General features: G+C 42.3%; 9 non-coding genes across 9 annotated transcripts; all 9 read left to right on the top strand.

Annotated features, from left to right (window-relative positions):
- Nucleotides 1–750: 750 nt before the first annotated feature.
- trnan-auu (transfer RNA asparagine (anticodon AUU)) lies at nucleotides 751–824 on the top strand. The gene has a single exon. It is a non-coding gene; the product is annotated as a tRNA-Asn (tRNA).
- Nucleotides 825–5,661: 4,837 nt separating this feature from the next.
- Nucleotides 5,662–5,733, top strand: trnaa-ugc (transfer RNA alanine (anticodon UGC)). The gene has a single exon. It is a non-coding gene; the product is annotated as a tRNA-Ala (tRNA).
- An 89-nt stretch (nucleotides 5,734–5,822) lies between these two features.
- Nucleotides 5,823–5,895, top strand: trnar-ccu (transfer RNA arginine (anticodon CCU)). Its single transcript has one exon. It is a non-coding gene; the product is annotated as a tRNA-Arg (tRNA).
- A 2,693-nt stretch (nucleotides 5,896–8,588) lies between these two features.
- On the top strand, nucleotides 8,589–8,662 carry trnat-ggu (transfer RNA threonine (anticodon GGU)). The gene has a single exon. It is a non-coding gene; the product is annotated as a tRNA-Thr (tRNA).
- Nucleotides 8,663–10,128: 1,466 nt separating this feature from the next.
- Nucleotides 10,129–10,200, top strand: trnaa-ugc (transfer RNA alanine (anticodon UGC)). The gene has a single exon. It is a non-coding gene; the product is annotated as a tRNA-Ala (tRNA).
- An 89-nt stretch (nucleotides 10,201–10,289) lies between these two features.
- Nucleotides 10,290–10,362, top strand: trnar-ccu (transfer RNA arginine (anticodon CCU)). The gene has a single exon. It is a non-coding gene; the product is annotated as a tRNA-Arg (tRNA).
- A 2,693-nt stretch (nucleotides 10,363–13,055) lies between these two features.
- Nucleotides 13,056–13,129, top strand: trnat-ggu (transfer RNA threonine (anticodon GGU)). The gene has a single exon. It is a non-coding gene; the product is annotated as a tRNA-Thr (tRNA).
- A 1,466-nt stretch (nucleotides 13,130–14,595) lies between these two features.
- On the top strand, nucleotides 14,596–14,667 carry trnaa-ugc (transfer RNA alanine (anticodon UGC)). Its single transcript has one exon. It is a non-coding gene; the product is annotated as a tRNA-Ala (tRNA).
- Nucleotides 14,668–14,756: 89 nt separating this feature from the next.
- On the top strand, nucleotides 14,757–14,829 carry trnar-ccu (transfer RNA arginine (anticodon CCU)). The gene has a single exon. It is a non-coding gene; the product is annotated as a tRNA-Arg (tRNA).
- The last annotated feature ends 2,139 nt before the right edge of the window (nucleotides 14,830–16,968 follow it).

Below are 16,968 nucleotides of genomic sequence, written 5' to 3'. Positions count from 1 at the left end.
GGCTATGGAGAGGGTTACAGTTGTCCATTCAGGCGTGCAAATTATTTACAATGACAGAAAATGCGCTGCTGTTACAAATTGGAATAAGAGATGGAAAAGTATCCCTGCACACACAGATTAACTGCACTCTTTTCACTTTTTGATTCTCAGTTTGTTGGCAAGGAATGACTGACGTAGACCCATTTTGGATGAAAACCGTGTTTTGCGTTTGTGGAAATGAGCATCACGCAAGGATGTATGGGCTCTGTGGCGCAATGGATAGCGCATTGGACTTCTAGGCATTAGTTTCAAGGGCTTTCAAAGGTTGTGGGTTGAGTCCCACTAGAGTCGCTAATGGTGAGAGAACATTTTTGTTTTTTACAATGGAACGTCTGCGCGCTTTACTATCTGATAAAAGGCACTGCTGAACGAGGTTTATTGCCAAGTGTGCTTGAAAAAGTAAGCAAATACATCGGCATTATGTCAAATAACATTATCTTGCAATTTTTCCTCAATATCCAGATTAACTGCAGTATATTGAGTGCGCAATAAATTGGCGAGAGTCGATTGATTGAAAGACTTCCAGTTTTTTTTATAGCTACATTGGTACAGGGGATTTAGCTCAAAGGTAGAAAGATTGATGCCCTCGCTCTCCATTAAACACAGTTGATTGGACAGGGGCTGAACTTTCGAATGTTGCTGGCTCGCTTTAAAAAAAAAAAAGATGTTGCGGCTTGTCGAGTCGCAAATATTTTTTCGACTGGGCTGGATGTCTCTGTGGCGCAATTGGCCAGCGCGCTTGGCTATTAACCGGGAGGTTGGTGGTTCCAGCCCACCCAGGGACGACAAGCTATTTTGGAAGAGCTATCGCAGGCAAAATCCACAAGGTAACATTGTTTGCTGAATATCTACCTGAAACAGGTTGGAGTAACATTTTAGAGGCGCTGTGGCTTAGTTGGTCAAAGTGCCTGTCTAGTAAATCCCAGCAGTGCTTTCATGATAGCCTTTCAAGCAAATCAGTTGTTTACATGTACAGAAAAACATATCACCCTAAAAGAGCTATTTTGCAATTATAGATTGAACAGTATCCCTGAATAAACAGAGTAAATGCACTCTTTTCACTCCTTGTTTCTCAGTTTGATGGTAAGGAATGATTGATGTAGACCGTTTTCGGATGACTGTTTTCTTTTGTGAAAAAGGGGAATCAGACAAAAGTTGCAAAGGCATTCAAAGGCTGTGAGTTCGAGACCCACCAGAGTCACTGTTGTAACCCCTGTTATCTACATTGGTAAATAGGAAAGCCTGCTTGTGTTATTAACTGATGAAAGGAACTGCTAAACTTGGTTCAATTACCACAGAATCCCAGTGTGCTATAGGCTGGCCACTGCTTGGTAGGAGTTTCCCGTACGTGAGTGACTGTTCCTTCCTTCCTTCACGCCCCGCTCAACCTCGTCTTCTTCTAAAGAGCTTGGCGCTGTCCTCAGAAGCTTTGGTCTTACTCCGCACCTGAGTGGCCCCACCAAGGGCAAAGGGCACACTCTGGACCTGCTAATGACAAAGCGGGTTAACATTTCAAATTACAGTGTGGTAAATGTTACTTTGTCTGATGGTTTCTGTATTTCTCCAGGTGCAATGAGTTTGCAGTCTTCTTTGCAAGACTCAGTTCAGAACATTAAAAATACCATTATTTGCAGATAACAAGCACACAGCCAGCTAGACAACTGGAGTTAACCCATTTAGCATGTTTGGCTGACAAAACTGTCCAAGAGAGCACCACAAGTCTGAGTTCCACTACATGCTGCCTTTATGCATTGCCTACTAGATTTTTAAAGTCTACGGTGAGCAGTCTGTTGGCTCCAATCACTCAAAAAGTCAACATGTTGCTTGGATCTGGAATATTCCCAAGAGCCTTAAAACTGCGGTCATTAAGCCTCTCTTAAAGAAGAGCAGTCTTGATGCCACAGTGCTAAATAATTACCGGCCCATTTCAAACTTACTACTACTACTCAGTTGTCCATTATTTTAATTTTTTTATCTTTTATTATCAAAAACATCTTACAAGTATTTACATATATTTACATAATTGTACAGACAAACATCACACACAAGTGCAAGGGAATGGGATACACAAGGGCAGGGGGAGAAGAGACAAAAAATTACAGAAAATCAAACACACAATCATTCTTCAAACTTTCTTCAGTGATGGGGGGTGATGTCGTGGATGGGGGGGGTGATGCCGGGGTCAGAAGATGATGTCCAGGTTTCCAGAGGGTATAAGGTGGATCAGGGTGTTGTGGGGGACGAGGTGGGTGATGAACCGGTGCTCTGCTGCCATGTGGAGGTGTCGGAGGTGTGCGGCCAAGAGTCCTTTGAAGATGGGCCAAGGTTCTGCTGTTTTATTGTCACGGAGATGGATGTTCCTGTTGAGATATAATGTATACCGGGCTATGGAGAGGGTTACAGTTGTCCATTCAGGCGTGCAAATTATTTACAATGACAGAAAATGCGCTGCTGTTACAAATTGGAATAAGAGATGGAAAAGTATCCCTGCACACACAGATTAACTGCACTCTTTTCACTTTTTGATTCTCAGTTTGTTGGCAAGGAATGACTGACGTAGACCCATTTTGGATGAAAACCGTGTTTTGCGTTTGTGGAAATGAGCATCACGCAAGGATGTATGGGCTCTGTGGCGCAATGGATAGCGCATTGGACTTCTAGGCATTAGTTGCAAGGGCTTTCAAAGGTTGTGGGTTGAGTCCCACCAGAGTCGCTAATGGTGAGAGCTCAGAGGGCAAGAAGAAAGAGGAAAAACATGTCCGAAATGCCCTCTCAGCCTGTGGTTACCCCACTTGGGCTCTCAACAGAGTGAAGAGAACCATGAAGCAGGACAAAAGGGAAACTGAACAGAGAAGGAAGGGTGTTTCTATCCCTTATGTCTCTGGCCTGTCGGAAAAACTGCAGAGAATTTTTAGACAACACGAGGTCCCTGTTTATTTTAAACCAGGAAACACTTTAAGACAAAAACTGGTTCATCCTAAGGACAAGTTGCCGACTCAAAAACAGAGCAATGTAGTTTATTCGATCCAATGCAGTGAAGAAAGCTGTAAAGAACGGTACATAGGTGAGACAAAACAGCCTCTACACAAGAGGCTTTATCAGCACAGAAGAAATACAAGTTCAGGACCACAGAGCGCCGTGCATCTCCATCTTGAAGCCTCTAATCACTCGTTTGAAGACGGTGAGGTGAAGGTTTTAAGCAGGGAGAAAAGATGGTTTGAAAGAGGAGTCAAGGAAGCTATTTTTGTTAAAAAAGAAAAACCTTCTTTAAACAGAAATGGAGGGCTAAGATTTAATCCTCCTGTTATTTATAATGGGATACTGAACCCCTGGAAAGGTAGAGGACCAGGAACAGGACATTTAGATGCTAATCAGGTACTCAGGGTGGTTGAGCCAGGGTCTCACAAAGACAAAGAGGATTCTAATAGCCCATTAAAATTCTGAATAGGCTAGCTCGGTAGATATAGGGGGGGAGTTTCTGTTGAAACAAACAACTCTTTCTTACTTCAGGAAGGCTCCTCCCAATGGGCGGGTCTTACCACAGAACAGTATTAATATCGGAGTTCTCGATCTAAATTCTTTTATTGACAATGACTCTTGGATGAGAGTCGAAACGTCTATTTTTTCAAACTGAGTCCAGATGACTACAACTGAAGCTTTTTCTACAATGGTGAGAGAACATTTTTGTTTTTTACAATGGAACGTCTGCGCGCTTTACTATCTGATAAAAGGCACTGCTGAACGAGGTTTATTGCCAAGTGTGCTTGAAAAAGTAAGCAAATACATCGGCATTATGTCAAATAACATTATCTTGCAATTTTTCCTCAATATCCAGATTAACTGCAGTATATTGAGTGCGCAATAAATTGGCGAGAGTCGATTGATTGAAAGACTTCCAGTTTTTTTTATAGCTACATTGGTACAGGGGATTTAGCTCAAAGGTAGAAAGATTGATGCCCTCGCTCTCCATTAAACACAGTTGATTGGACAGGGGCTGAACTTTCGAATGTTGCTGGCTCGCTTTAAAAAAAAAAGATGTTGCGGCTTGTCGAGTCGCAAATATTTTTTCGACTGGGCTGGATGTCTCTGTGGCGCAATTGGCCAGCGCGCTCGGCTGTTAACCGGGAGGTTGGTGGTTTGAGCCCACCCAGGGACGAGAAGCTATTTTGGAAGAGCTATCGCAGCCAAAATCCACGGGGTAACATTGTTTGCTGAATATCTACCTGAAACAGGTTGGAGTAACACTTTAGAGGCGCTGTGGCTTAGTTGGTCAAAGTGCCTGTCTAGTAAATCCCAGCAGTGCTTTCATGATAGCCTTTCAAGCAAATCAGTTGTTTACATGTACAGAAAAACATATCACCCGAAAGAGCTATTTTGCAATTATAGATTGAACAGTATCCCTGAATAAACAGAGTAAATGCACTCTTTTCACTCCTTGTTTCTCAGTTTGATGGTAAGGAATGATTGATGTAGACCGTTTTCGGATGACTGTTTTGCTTTTGTGAAAAAGGGGAATCAGACAAAAGTTGCAAAGGCATTCAAAGGCTGTGAGTTCGAGACCCGCCAGAGTCACTGTTGTAACCCCTGTTATCTACATTGGTAAAGAGGAAAGCCTGCTTGTGTTATTAACTGATGAAAGGAACTGCTAAACTTGGTTCAATTACCACAGAATCCCAGTGTGCTATAGGCTGGCCACTGCTTGATAGGAGTTTCCCGTACGTGAGTGACTGTTCTTTCCTTCCTTCACGCCCCGCTCAACCTTGTCTTCTTCTAAAGAGCTTGGCGCTGTCCTCAGAAGCTTTGGTCTTACTCAGCACCTGAGTGGCCCCACCAAGGGCAAAGGGCACACTCTGGACCTGCTAATGACAAAGCGGGTTAACATTTCAAATTACAGTGTGGTAAATGTTACTTTGTCTGATGGTTTCTGTATTTCTCCAGGTGCAATGAGTTTGCAGTCTTCTTTGCAAGACTCAGTTCAGAACATTAAAAATACCATTATTTGCAGATAACAAGCACGCAGCCAGCTAGACAACTGGAGTTAACCCATTTTGCATTTTTGGCTGACAAAACTGTCCAAGAGATCACCACAAGTCTGAGTTCCACTACACGCTGCCTTTATGCATTGCCTACTAGATTTTTAAAGTCGATGGTGAGCAGTCTGTTGGCTCCAATCACTCAAAAAGTCAACATGTCGCTTGGATCTGGAATATTCCCAAGAGCCTTAAAACTGCGGTCATTAAGCCTCTCTTAAAGAAGAGCAGTCTTGATGCCACAGTGCTAAATAATTACCGGCCCATCTCAAACCTACTACTACTACTCAGTTGTCCAATTTTTTTTATTTTTATCTTTCGAGTCCCATCATTGTAAGCATTCAGCTGAGTGGCGCAGCGGAAGCGTGCTGGGCCCATAACCCAGAGGTAAATGGACTGAAGCCATGCTCTGCTAGGACATTTTTACTTGCATTGAAGGGGATTTTAATCAGAATGTATCAAGCCAGTCAGTAATGTGTTGGATGATGGAAGCCGATCTTCAGCGCAAGCTCCCCTTTTCACATTACCTTTGAATCTAGTAGCACATTGCTTTTGACCATCCTATACAGACTGCTATGGCATTTTTAATCAAGGGGATGTAGCTCAGTGGTAGAGTGCATGCTTTGCATGTATGAAGTCCTGGGTTCAATCCCCAGCATCTCCAGGCAATCCTATTTTCTTTGCAATTGCCAGATTGCAGTGCGATATTTTTTAGAGAAATTCGCTTAAATATGTTAAATCTTCAAAAGTGGAGCCCCAGTGGCCTAATGGATAAGGCACTGGCCTCCTAAGCCAGGGATTGTGGGTTCATGTCCCATCTGGGGTGTATGAAAAGCATTGTCAGCTACAGTGACATTCGTAAGTTGTTTTTGGGCTTTGAGCAGTATAAATGATATCTCCTACTCTTTGGCTAATGGATATTCAAAAATCAAAATTGCATCCACAAGCTTAAAAAACTCAATAAATCCATTGCGAACTGTCACCTTGTCATATTATAATGCAGTGATAGTATGGTATTGAGTAGGTTTATTCTCATCTGATGGCGAGATAGATGCTCAAACGCAAGCTTCAGAGTAAACTCCCAGTCCTACATTACCTTTGAACCTCGCAGCACTTATATAATTCAAACAATATTATTTCATCCATCCATCCACACTACTTGCAGGAAGGTGAGACAAAGTGGCCCACCCAGTTGGCCTGGGTTCAACTCCAGGTATGGGAACATAGTGGTCAGCCTTTTGGAAGACTTGAATCCACAGGATGAATAAGACACGCTGTGGATACAAGTGAAATGAAACTGGATGGGTGTCAAGAGAGGCATAGAAAAATCTCATCCATTTACGATGCAGCATGCAATATGTAGTAATCAACCTTTAGCTGTTCCATGCAATGTAGCAGCGGTTGTACTTGAAAGCATCCCTTCACAGGGACTGGAACTTAAATCTAACTCCTTAGAACACTCGGCTAGAATATGTGGAGGGGCACAACACAAACTCAGAGCTGCTTGATAGTGCTTCTTACCCCATTTAAAAAAAAAAACTGTTTTAAAAATCACAAAGTGGCTCTATTTGGCTGAACCAAAAGCAAAATACAAATCCCGACATATGTGCTTCTTTCCATTACATGCAGAACCAAGCACATTTAGATATTAAAAATGCTTGTTTAAAAGCTGGTGACCCAACTATGTACTGTTCCTTAACCTCTCAAACATCAATGAGGCTTATGTTACAATTCAATCTGTTACACTTGATCTTTAAATTTCTCATATGGTCTAGGGGTTAGAATTTGTAGTTCTCACCGAGGCAGCCTGGTCGACATTCCCAACTTCCAGTATGGGTATGTCTTGCCAAACCTGAGCTTACAATGCTTAATAAAACATGCTGTCTGCAGATAACATTGAAGCAATCCTGCAAGAATTCATGGAGGGTTAAATATGGTAATGTAATTGCGTTGGTTTCTGTATTTCTCCAGGTGCAATGAGTTTGCAGTCTTCTTTGCAAGACTCAGTTCAGAACATTAAAAATACCATTATTTGCAGATAACAAGCACGCAGCCAGCTAGACAACTGGAGTTAACCCATTTTGCATTTTTGGCTGACAAAACTGTCCAAGAAATCACCACAAGTCTGAGTTCCACTACATGCTGCCTTTATGCATTGCCTACTAGATTTTTAAAGTCTACGGTGAGCAGTCTGTTGGCTCCAATCACTCAAAAAGTCAACATGTTGCTTGGATCTGGAATATTCCCAAGAGCCTTAAAACTGTGGTCATTAAGCCTCTCTTAAAGAAGAGCAGTCTTGATGCCACCGGCCCATCTCAAACCTACTACTACTACTCAGTTGTCCATTATTTTATTTTTTTATCTTTTATTATCAAAAACATCTTACAAGTATTTACATATATTTACATAATTGTACAGACAAACATCACACACAAGTGCAAGGGAATGGGATACACAAGGGCAGGGGGAGAAGAGACAAAAAATTACAGAAAATCAAACACACAATCATTCTTCAAACTTTCTTCAGTGATGGGGGGTGATGCCGTGGTTGGGGAGGTGATGCCGGGATCAGAAGATGATGTTCAGGTTTCCAGAGGGTATAAGGTGGATCAGGGTGTTGTGGGGGACGAGGTGGGTGATGAACCGGTGCTCTGCTGCCATGTGGAGGTGTCGGAGGTGTGCGGCTAAGAGTCCTTTGAAGATGGGCCAAGGTTCTGCTGTTTTATTGTCACGGAGATGGATGTTCCTGTTGAGATATAATGTATACCGGGCTATGGAGAGGGTTACAGTTGTCCATTCAGGCGTGCAAATTATTTACAATGACAGAAAATGCGCTGCTGTTACAAATTGGAATAAGAGATGGAAAAGTATCCCTGCACACACAGATTAACTGCACTCTTTTCACTTTTTGATTCTCAGTTTGTTGGCAAGGAATGACTGACGTAGACCCATTTTGGATGAAAACCGTGTTTTGCGTTTGTGGAAATGAGCATCACGCAAGGATGTATGGGATCTGTGGCGCAATGGATAGCGCATTGGACTTCTAGGCGTTAGTTGCAAGGGCTTTCAAAGGTTGTGGGTTGGAGTCCCACCAGAGTTCCTAATGGTGTGAGAACATTTTTGTTTTTTACAATGGAAAGTCTGCGCGCTTTACTATCTGATAAAAGGCACTGCTGAAGGAGGTTTATTGCCAAGTGTGCTTGAAAAAGTAAGCAAATACATCGGCATTATGTCAAATAACATTATCTTGCAATTTTTCCTCAATATCCAGATTAACTGCAGTATATTGAGTGCGCAATAAATTGGTGAGAGTCGATTGATTGAAAGACTTCCAGTCTTTTTATAGCTACATTGGTACAGGGGATTTAGCTCAAAGGTAGAAAGATTGATGCCCTCGCTCTCTATTAAACACAGTTGATTGGACAGGGGCTGAACTTTCGAATGTTGCTGGCTCGCTTTAAAAAAAAAAAAGATGTTGCGGCTTGTCAAGTCGCAAATATTTTGTCGACTGGGCTGGATGTCTCTGTGGCGCAATTGGCCAGTGCGCTCGGCTGGTAACCGGGAGGTTGGTGGTTTGAGCCCACCCAGGGACGACAAGATATTTTGGAAGAGCTATCGCAGGCAAAATCCACGAGGTAACATTGTTTGCTGAATATCTACCTGAAACAGGTTGGGGTAACATTTTAGAGGCGCTGTGGCTTAGTTGGTCAAAGTGCCTGTCTAGTAAATCCCAGCAGTGCCTTCATGATAGCCTTTCAAGCAAATCAGTTGTTTACATGTACAGAAAAACATATCACCCGAAAGAGCTCTTTTGCAATTAGAGATTGAACAGTATCCCTGAATAAACAGAGTAAATGCACTCTTTTCACTCCTTGTTTCTCAGTTTGATGGTAAGGAATGATTGATGTAGACCGTTTTCGGATGACTGTTTTGCTTTTGTGAAAAAGGGGAATCAGACAAAAGTTGCAAAGGCATTCAAAGGCTGTGAGTTCGAGACCCACCAGAGTCACTGTTGTAACCCCTGTTATCTACATTGGTAAATAGGAAAGCCTGCTTGTGTTATTAACTGATGAAAGGAACTGCTAAACTTGGTTCAATTACCACAGAATTCCAGTGTGCTATAGGCTGGCCACTGCTTGGTAGGAGTTTCCCGTACGTGAGTAACTGTTCCTTCCTTCCTTCACGCCCCGCTCAACCTTGTCTTCTTCTTAAGAGCTTGGCGCTGTCCTCAGAAGCTTTGGTCTTACTCAGCACCTGAGTGGCCCCACCAAGGGCAAAGGGCACACTCTGGACCTGCTAATGACAAAGCGGGTTAACATTTCAAATTACAGTGTGATAAATGTTACTTTGTCTGATGGTTTCTGTATTTCTCCAGGTGCAATGAGTTTGCAGTCTTCTTTGCAAGACTCAGTTCAGAACATTAAAAATACCATTATTTGCAGATAACAAGCACGCAGCCAGCTAGACAACTGGAGTTAACCCATTTTGCATTTTTGGCTGACAAAACTGTCCAAGAGATCACCACAAGTCTGAGTTCCACTACACGCTGCCTTTATGCATTGCCTACTAGATTTTTAAAGTCGATGGTGAGCAGTCTGTTGGCTCCAATCACTCAAAAAGTCAACATGTTGCTTGGATCTGGAATATTCCCAAGAGCCTTAAAACTGCGGTCATTAAGCCTCTCTTAAAGAAGAGCAGTCTTGATGCCACAGTGCTAAATAATTACCGGCCCATCTCAAACCTACTACTACTACTCAGTTGTCCAAATTTTTTTAGTTTTATCTTTCGAGTCCCATCATTGTAAGCATTCAGCTGAGTGGCGCAGCGGAAGCGTGCTGGGCCCATAACCCAGAGGTAAATGGACTGAAGCCATGCTCTGCTAGGACATTTTTACTTGCATTGAAGGGGATTTTAATCAGAATGTATCAAGCCAGTCAGTAATGTGTTGGATGATGGAAGCCGATCTTCAGCGCAAGCTCCCCTTTTCACATTACCTTTGAATCTAGTAGCACATTGCTTTTGACCATCCTATACAGACTGCTATGGCATTTTTAATCAAGGGGATGCAGCTCAGTGGTAGAGTGCATGCTTTGCATGTATGAAGTCCTGGGTTCAATCCCCAGCATCTCCAGGCAATCCTATTTTCTTTGCAATTGCCAGATTGCAGTGCGATAATTTTTAGAGAAATTCGCTTAAATATGTTAAATCTTCAAAAGTGGAGCCCCAGTGGCCTAATGGATAAGGCACTGGCCTCCTAAGCCAGGGATTGTGGGTTCAAGTCCCATCTGGGGTGTATGAAAAGCATTGTCAGCTACAGTGACATTCGTAAGTTGTTTTTGGGCTTTGAGCAGTATAAATGATATCTCCTACTCTTTGGCTAATGGATATTCAAAAATCAAAATTGCATCCACAAGCTTAAAAAACTCAATAAATCCATTGCGAACTGTCACCTTGTCATATTATAATGCAGTGATAGTATGGTATTGAGTAGGTTTATTCTCATCTGATGGCGAGATAGATGCTCAAACGCAAGCTTCAGAGTAAACTCCCAGTCCTACATTACCTTTGAACCTCGCAGCACTTATATAATTCAAACAATATTATTTCATCCATCCATCCACACTACTTGCAGGAAGGTGAGACAAAGTGGCCCACCCAGTTGGCCTGGGTTCAACTCCAGGTATGGGAACATAGTGGTCAGCCTTTTGGAAGACTTGAATCCACAGGATGAATAAGACACGCTGTGGATACAAGTGAAATGAAACTGGATGGGTGTCAAGAGAGGCATAGAAAAATCTCATCCATTTACGATGCAGCATGCAATATGTAGTAATCAACCTTTAGCTGTTCCATGCAATGTAGCAGCGGTTGTACTTGAAAGCATCCCTTCACAGGGACTGGAACTTAAATCTAACTCCTTAGAACACTCGGCTAGAATATGTGGAGGGGCACAACACAAACTCAGAGCTGCTTGATAGTGCTTCTTACCCCATTTAAAAAAAAAAACTGTTTTAAAAATCACAAAGTGGCTCTATTTGGCTGAACCAAAAGCAAAATACAAATCCCGACATATGTGCTTCTTTCCATTACATGCAGAACCAAGCACATTTAGATATTAAAAATGCTTGTTTAAAAGCTGGTGACCCAACTATGTACTGTTCCTTAACCTCTCAAACATCAATGAGGCTTATGTTACAATTCAATCTGTTACACTTGATCTTTAAATTTCTCATATGGTCTAGGGGTTAGAATTTGTAGTTCTCACCGAGGCAGCCTGGTCGACATTCCCAACTTCCAGTATGGGTATGTCTTGCCAAACCTGAGCTTACAATGCTTAATAAAACATGCTGTCTGCAGATAACATTGAAGCAATCCTGCAAGAATTCATGGAGGGTTAAATATGGTAATGTAATTGCGTTGGTTTCTGTATTTCTCCAGGTGCAATGAGTTTGCAGTCTTCTTTGCAAGACTCAGTTCAGAACATTAAAAATACCATTATTTGCAGATAACAAGCACGCAGCCAGCTAGACAACTGGAGTTAACCCATTTTGCATTTTTGGCTGACAAAACTGTCCAAGAAATCACCACAAGTCTGAGTTCCACTACATGCTGCCTTTATGCATTGCCTACTAGATTTTTAAAGTCTACGGTGAGCAGTCTGTTGGCTCCAATCACTCAAAAAGTCAACATGTTGCTTGGATCTGGAATATTCCCAAGAGCCTTAAAACTGTGGTCATTAAGCCTCTCTTAAAGAAGAGCAGTCTTGATGCCACCGGCCCATCTCAAACCTACTACTACTACTCAGTTGTCCATTATTTTATTTTTTTATCTTTTATTATCAAAAACATCTTACAAGTATTTACATATATTTACATAATTGTACAGACAAACATCACACACAAGTGCAAGGGAATGGGATACACAAGGGCAGGGGGAGAAGAGACAAAAAATTACAGAAAATCAAACACACAATCATTCTTCAAACTTTCTTCAGTGATGGGGGGTGATGCCGTGGTTGGGGAGGTGATGCCGGGATCAGAAGATGATGTTCAGGTTTCCAGAGGGTATAAGGTGGATCAGGGTGTTGTGGGGGACGAGGTGGGTGATGAACCGGTGCTCTGCTGCCATGTGGAGGTGTCGGAGGTGTGCGGCTAAGAGTCCTTTGAAGATGGGCCAAGGTTCTGCTGTTTTATTGTCACGGAGATGGATGTTCCTGTTGAGATATAATGTATACCGGGCTATGGAGAGGGTTACAGTTGTCCATTCAGGCGTGCAAATTATTTACAATGACAGAAAATGCGCTGCTGTTACAAATTGGAATAAGAGATGGAAAAGTATCCCTGCACACACAGATTAACTGCACTCTTTTCACTTTTTGATTCTCAGTTTGTTGGCAAGGAATGACTGACGTAGACCCATTTTGGATGAAAACCGTGTTTTGCGTTTGTGGAAATGAGCATCACGCAAGGATGTATGGGATCTGTGGCGCAATGGATAGCGCATTGGACTTCTAGGCGTTAGTTGCAAGGGCTTTCAAAGGTTGTGGGTTGGAGTCCCACCAGAGTTCCTAATGGTGTGAGAACATTTTTGTTTTTTACAATGGAAAGTCTGCGCGCTTTACTATCTGATAAAAGGCACTGCTGAAGGAGGTTTATTGCCAAGTGTGCTTGAAAAAGTAAGCAAATACATCGGCATTATGTCAAATAACATTATCTTGCAATTTTTCCTCAATATCCAGATTAACTGCAGTATATTGAGTGCGCAATAAATTGGTGAGAGTCGATTGATTGAAAGACTTCCAGTCTTTTTATAGCTACATTGGTACAGGGGATTTAGCTCAAAGGTAGAAAGATTGATGCCCTCGCTCTCTATTAAACACAGTTGATTGGACAGGGGCTGAACTTTCGAATGTTGCTGGCTCGCTTTAAAAAAAAAAAAGATGTTGCGGCTTGTCAAGTCGCAAATATTTTGTCAACTGGGCTGGATGTCTCTGTGGCGCAATTGGCCAGTGCGCTCGGCTGGTAACCGGGAGGTTGGTGGTTTGAGCCCACCCAGGGACGACAAGATATTTTGGAAGAGCTATCGCAGGCAAAATCCACGAGGTAACATTGTTTGCTGAATATCTACCTGAAACAGGTTGGGGTAACATTTTAGAGGCGCTGTGGCTTAGTTGGTCAAAGTGCCTGTCTAGTAAATCCCAGCAGTGCCTTCATGATAGCCTTTCAAGCAAATCAGTTGTTTACATGTACAGAAAAACATATCACCCGAAAGAGCTCTTTTGCAATTAGAGATTGAACAGTATCCCTGAATAAACAGAGTAAATGCACTCTTTTCACTCCTTGTTTCTCAGTTTGATGGTAAGGAATGATTGATGTAGACCGTTTTCGGATGACTGTTTTGCTTTTGTGAAAAAGGGGAATCAGACAAAAGTTGCAAAGGCATTCAAAGGCTGTGAGTTCGAGACCCACCAGAGTCACTGTTGTAACCCCTGTTATCTACATTGGTAAATAGGAAAGCCTGCTTGTGTTATTAACTGATGAAAGGAACTGCTAAACTTGGTTCAATTACCACAGAATTCCAGTGTGCTATAGGCTGGCCACTGCTTGGTAGGAGTTTCCCGTACGTGAGTAACTGTTCCTTCCTTCCTTCACGCCCCGCTCAACCTTGTCTTCTTCTTAAGAGCTTGGCGCTGTCCTCAGAAGCTTTGGTCTTACTCAGCACCTGAGTGGCCCCACCAAGGGCAAAGGGCACACTCTGGACCTGCTAATGACAAAGCGGGTTAACATTTCAAATTACAGTGTGATAAATGTTACTTTGTCTGATGGTTTCTGTATTTCTCCAGGTGCAATGAGTTTGCAGTCTTCTTTGCAAGACTCAGTTCAGAACATTAAAAATACCATTATTTGCAGATAACAAGCACGCAGCCAGCTAGACAACTGGAGTTAACCCATTTTGCATTTTTGGCTGACAAAACTGTCCAAGAGATCACCACAAGTCTGAGTTCCACTACACGCTGCCTTTATGCATTGCCTACTAGATTTTTAAAGTCGATGGTGAGCAGTCTGTTGGCTCCAATCACTCAAAAAGTCAACATGTTGCTTGGATCTGGAATATTCCCAAGAGCCTTAAAACTGCGGTCATTAAGCCTCTCTTAAAGAAGAGCAGTCTTGATGCCACAGTGCTAAATAATTACCGGCCCATCTCAAACCTACTACTACTACTCAGTTGTCCAAATTTTTTTAGTTTTATCTTTCGAGTCCCATCATTGTAAGCATTCAGCTGAGTGGCGCAGCGGAAGCGTGCTGGGCCCATAACCCAGAGGTAATTGGACTGAAGCCATGCTCTGCTAGGACATTTTTACTTGCATTGAAGGGGATTTTAATCAGAATGTATCAAGCCAGTCAGTAATGTGTTGGATGATGGAAGCCGATCTTCAGCGCAAGCTCCCCTTTTCACATTACCTTTGAATCTAGTAGCACATTGCTTTTGACCATCCTATACAGACTGCTATGGCATTTTTAATCAAGGGGATGCAGCTCAGTGGTAGAGTGCATGCTTTGCATGTATGAAGTCCTGGGTTCAATCCCCAGCATCTCCAGGCAATCCTATTTTCTTTGCAATTGCCAGATTGCAGTGCGATAATTTTTAGAGAAATTCGCTTAAATATGTTAAATCTTCAAAAGTGGAGCCCCAGTGGCCTAATGGATAAGGCACTGGCCTCCTAAGCCAGGGATTGTGGGTTGAAGTCCCATCTGGGGTGTATGAAAAGCATTGTCAGCTACAGTGACATTCGTAAGTTGTTTTTGGGCTTTGAGCAGTATAAATGATATCTCCTACTCTTTGGCTAATGGATATTCAAAAATCAAAATTGCATCCACAAGCTTAAAAAACTCAATAAATCCATTGCGAACTGTCACCTTGTCATATTATAATGCAGTGATAGTATGGTATTGAGTAGGTTTATTCTCATCTGATGGCGAGATAGATGCTCAAACGCAAGCTTCAGAGTAAACTCCCAGTCCTACATTACCTTTGAACCTCGCAGCACTTATATAATTCAAACAATATTATTTCATCCATCCATCCACACTACTTGCAGGAAGGTGAGACAAAGTGGCCCACCCAGTTGGCCTGGGTTCAACTCCAGGTATGGGAACATAGTGGTCAGCCTTTTGGAAGACTTGAATCCACAGGATGAATAAGACACGCTGTGGATACAAGTGAAATGAAACTGGATGGGTGTCAAGAGAGGCATAGAAAAATCTCATCCATTTACGATGCAGCATGCAATATGTAGTAATCAACCTTTAGCTGTTCCATGCAATGTAGCAGCGGTTGTACTTGAAAGCATCCCTTCACAGGGACTGGAACTTAAATCTAACTCCTTAGAACACTCGGCTAGAATATGTGGAGGGGCACAACACAAACTCAGAGCTGCTTGATAGTGCTTCTTACCCCATTTAAAAAAAAAAACTGTTTTAAAAATCACAAAGTGGCTCTATTTGGCTGAACCAAAAGCAAAATACAAATCCCGACATATGTGCTTCTTTCCATTACATGCAGAACCAAGCACATTTAGATATTAAAAATGCTTGTTTAAAAGCTGGTGACCCAACTATGTACTGTTCCTTAACCTCTCAAACATCAATGAGGCTTATGTTACAATTCAATCTGTTACACTTGATCTTTAAATTTCTCATATGGTCTAGGGGTTAGAATTTGTAGTTCTCACCGAGGCAGCCTGGTCGACATTCCCAACTTCCAGTATGGGTATGTCTTGCCAAACCTGAGCTTACAATGCTTAATAAAACATGCTGTCTGCAGATAACATTGAAGCAATCCTGCAAGAATTCATGGAGGGTTAAATATGGTAATGTAATTGCGTTGGTTTCTGTATTTCTCCAGGTGCAATGAGTTTGCAGTCTTCTTTGCAAGACTCAGTTCAGAACATTAAAAATACCATTATTTGCAGATAACAAGCACGCAGCCAGCTAGACAACTGGAGTTAACCCATTTTGCATTTTTGGCTGACAAAACTGTCCAAGAAATCACCACAAGTCTGAGTTCCACTACATGCTGCCTTTATGCATTGCCTACTAGATTTTTAAAGTCTACGGTGAGCAGTCTGTTGGCTCCAATCACTCAAAAAGTCAACATGTTGCTTGGATCTGGAATATTCCCAAGAGCCTTAAAACTGTGGTCATTAAGCCTCTCTTAAAGAAGAGCAGTCTTGATGCCACCGGCCCATCTCAAACCTACTACTACTACTCAGTTGTCCATTATTTTATTTTTTTATCTTTTATTATCAAAAACATCTTACAAGTATTTACATATATTTACATAATTGTACAGACAAACATCACACACAAGTGCAAGGGAATGGGATACACAAGGGCAGGGGGAGAAGAGACAAAAAATTACAGAAAATCAAACACACAATCATTCTTCAAACTTTCTTCAGTGATGGGGGGTGATGCCGTGGTTGGGGAGGTGATGCCGGGATCAGAAGATGATGTTCAGGTTTCCAGAGGGTATAAGGTGGATCAGGGTGTTGTGGGGGACGAGGTGGGTGATGAACCGGTGCTCTGCTGCCATGTGGAGGTGTCGGAGGTGTGCGGCTAAGAGTCCTTTGAAGATGGGCCAAGGTTCTGCTGTTTTATTGTCACGGAGATGGATGTTCCTGTTGAGATATAATGTATACCGGGCTATGGAGAGGGTTACAGTTGTCCATTCAGGCGTGCAAATTATTTACAATGACAGAAAATGCGCTGCTGTTACAAATTGGAATAAGAGATGGAAAAGTATCCCTGCACACACAGATTAACTGCACTCTTTTCACTTTTTGATTCTCAGTTTGTTGGCAAGGAATGACTGACGTAGACCCATTTTGGATGAAAAC

Source organism: Eucyclogobius newberryi, unplaced genomic scaffold (assembly GCF_026437365.1).
Source record: "Eucyclogobius newberryi isolate DKJ021-1_F unplaced genomic scaffold, fEucNew1.0.hap1 SCAF_142, whole genome shotgun sequence".
NCBI classification, from domain to species: Eukaryota; Metazoa; Chordata; class Actinopteri; order Gobiiformes; family Gobiidae; genus Eucyclogobius; species Eucyclogobius newberryi.
The sequence above is the reverse complement of the archived record's forward strand: the minus strand, read 5'-3'. Positions and strand labels throughout refer to the sequence as shown.